Source organism: Pteropus medius, unplaced genomic scaffold (assembly GCF_902729225.1).
Source record: "Pteropus medius unplaced genomic scaffold, Ma_sr-lr_union100, whole genome shotgun sequence".
Classification (NCBI taxonomy): domain Eukaryota; kingdom Metazoa; phylum Chordata; class Mammalia; order Chiroptera; family Pteropodidae; genus Pteropus; species Pteropus medius.
Genome location: NW_024349800.1, coordinates 13,717,595 through 13,720,913, shown reverse-complemented (window position 1 = coordinate 13,720,913; position 3,319 = coordinate 13,717,595). Strand labels below are relative to the sequence as shown.

General features: G+C 34.3%; 1 pseudogene; it reads right to left on the bottom strand.

Moving 5' to 3' along the window:
* Nucleotides 1–321: 321 nt before the first annotated feature.
* On the bottom strand, nucleotides 322–440 carry LOC120622311 (uncharacterized; annotated as a pseudogene).
* Nucleotides 441–3,319: the final 2,879 nt, after the last annotated feature.

Sequence of the window (3,319 nt, the reverse complement as noted above, 5' to 3'; positions counted from 1 at the left end):
TGCATATGTGTCTCTATGTCTCTTCTCTTTTTTTTTAAGAATACCAGTCATTTTGGATTTAGAGCCCACCATCCTTCAGTATGACATCATCTTAGCTAATTATATCTGCAACAATTCTATTTCCAAATAAAGTTACATACTGAAGTTCCGAGAAAGACATGAATTTGTTGGGGATACAGTTCAACTCAGTACAGTTTTAATGTTTTTTTTTATGTCATTATTTATTATTGTTTTTCTCCTTTATCCTTCCTCATTCTCTTCCATCCCTCTTGATAGAAACTTTTTAAAATTTATTATTTATTTATTTATTATTATTATTTATGCCTACAGCAGCTGGTCTTCCTAGATGGTCTCCCATCCAAGTACTAACCAGGCCCGACTCTGCTTAGCTTCCGAGATCAGAAGGGATCAGGCTTGTTCAGGGTGGCATGGCCATAGACCATGGACTGTGGCTCCACTGGGGCACGAACCTTCTGCGTGTAAAGTAGATGTGCTAACCGCTACACTATGGAACCACGTCCTGATAGAAACTTTTAATTATGTTAAACATATATCCTTCCATTCTACTTTCCTTCTTTATTTAAATATGCATCTTTGCAAATGCAGTGTTGTTAAATTTATATAGAGTTTTTAATGGATATGATAGAGTTGTACCATAAACTCTTTTCTACTTCATACTTATTACATTCATTATTTTATTTTTGTAATCTTTCATGTTGATGTTTGTCCATTTAGCTAGTTTCTTCTCACTGCTGCATATTCCATCACTATCAAATACCACGTACGTTCATGCATACCTTTAGTGATAGACACCTAGATTACTTCTAGTTGTTGGCTACCATAAACCACCAGGTATTGCACTCATCATTCTCATCTGCATCTCCTGTAGACTTATGCAGAATTCTGTAGGATTTATACCATAAGTAGGATTTCCCTACTGTAGCATTGGGTGATCGCATATTTAATTTCACTGAGCTCTCACATTTTGCTGTGCAAAATGGCAGCACCAACCCAAAGTCTCACCAGCAATGGCTGAGAATTCTCATTTTTTTCTTACAACCTTATTCAGTTTTCTAGATTGTGCCCATTTGATTGCGAAGAAGGGTATCTCATAGTTGTTTTAAAATAATTCTCCAATTACTGAGGTTAAGCCAGTCAGCATTCTTTTCTCTATATTGTCCACTTTTATTCTTTCTCTCTTTTTTTTAATTGGAAACTTTGCATTTCTCTTGCTAATTTTCAGGAGTTTCTTATATAGTCTATATATAATCCCCCCTTTTTTGATATCTCTGGCTCCCATTAATGTTGCCTATAGGCTACTCTTTCACTAAACAGAGATCTTTAATTTTTATTTTAGATTTTTATTGTATAAGTAATAGTCACATTACAGAAAAAAATATTTTTTATTTACTTATAATTTTTTTATTTTCAGAAATCTTTAATTTTTATGTAATCAAATCCACTTCATTTGGTTTTGTCTTTTGAGATCTTGTTTCAGAATATCCTCCCACTCTCCCCCCTACCTTCCAAGTCATGGTATCCTGAAAAATCTTCTCCTATGTTTAGTTTTTTCAGGTTTCTTTTTCATTCACATTTATATATTTATATTTACATTTGATTTAAACTAATACTCTTCACTGACTTTCATATTGTTTAGAATGGAGTTCAAAATCCTTATTATAGTGTATAAGGTTCCTCTTGAAAATTCCCCAGCAGACTTTCTAGCTCATCTCTCAACTCTTTCCATTTCTTCACATCTTAATTTGCTAACTTGCTCACATGTCCTTAAGCTTGCCACACATTCTCTCTGACCTGTACTTTTTGTATGTTCCTCCCTTGGCCTGGCACACTCTCAATACAGTTTTACTGAAATGATTTCTGCTAGTCCTTTAGTGCTGGGCTCTAAAGGACATCACATCCTCCAGAAAATCTTCCTGGAATCTAGGACTGGATTAGCTGCCTCCCTGTTTGCTACCCATTCCTGGTCATATTATAGTTCTTATATATCACACTACGTACAGTGTAACTGCCAGGCTATTTGTCTGTTTCTGTCACTAGATTATAAGTTATTTGAGGGACTGAACTGTGTCTTAGTCATCATTCGATCCACAGTGCCTAACTTATTGCCTGGCATATAGAAGGAATTAATAAGTAATTAAATAAAAAATGAATAAATCTTCTGAGTCAGAAAATTCAGCTCGTATTTCTTTTATGGACAGAACTGCATTCTCGCTATAGAATATATTCATGATCAGATTAACATTTGTTCTTAGTCTTCTTTCCTGGTATAATAAAGATAATGTCTTTAGGCTCTTAAATAATTCTAGCCCCTTCCCAATAGTCCCTGATTCCTAGTGTGTTGCCTATCAAGAACCACATAGAAGTCACAAACTTCCAGTTATAAAATAAGTAGGTTCCAGTTATAAAATAAGGGGTGTAATGTACAGCCTTGTGACTATAGTTAATAATAATATATTATATATTTGAAAATTGCTAAAGTTGTAACTATGTATGGATGGATGTTAGTTATACTTACTGTGGTCATCATTTTGCAATATATACAAATATTGAATCATTACATTGTACTCTTGAAACTAATATAATGCTATATGTCAGTTATATCTCAATAAAAAGAAAAAAAAGAACCATACAGTTTCTGCCATAATGGCAAAGCTTTTCTTCCTAATTATGGTAGCTAGGCCATGAGGCTCACTGCTCTAGGGTAAAAGAAGTGTTAACGCGAAAAGAGTTCTGAGCACATGGGAAGAGGAAGTAAAAATCTCACATCCTCTTTCCCAGGAGTAAGTGAGGAAAAAGGGGTCAAAGCTAGAGGAAATAAATATAGATGCTTCTCACCTAATGATGGGATTATGTCCTGATAAACCCATTGTAAGTTGAAAATACCTTAAGTCAAAATGCATTTACTTCACCTAAGCTACTGAACATCATAGCTTGGCCAAGCCTACCGAAAATGTGCTCAGAATATTTACGTTGCCTATTGTTGGGAAAAATCATCTAATAAAGCTTATTGTATAATAAAGTTTTGAATATCTCATGTATTAATTATGCATATCAGTTTGTACCATCATAAAGTAGAAAAATTGTAAGTCAAACCATCATAAGCCAGGAACCATCTCTAGTCAGTTACCAGTGTTCCCCTTCAGGGTCCAAATCTTGTAGCGTATTAATCTATAGCTGTGTAACAAATTGCCCCAAAACTTAGTGACTTAAAACAACAGACTTTTATTTCTGTGAGTTAAGAATCTGGGCATTTCTTAGCTGTGTCCTCTGGCTCAAGATTTCTAACAAAGCTATTATC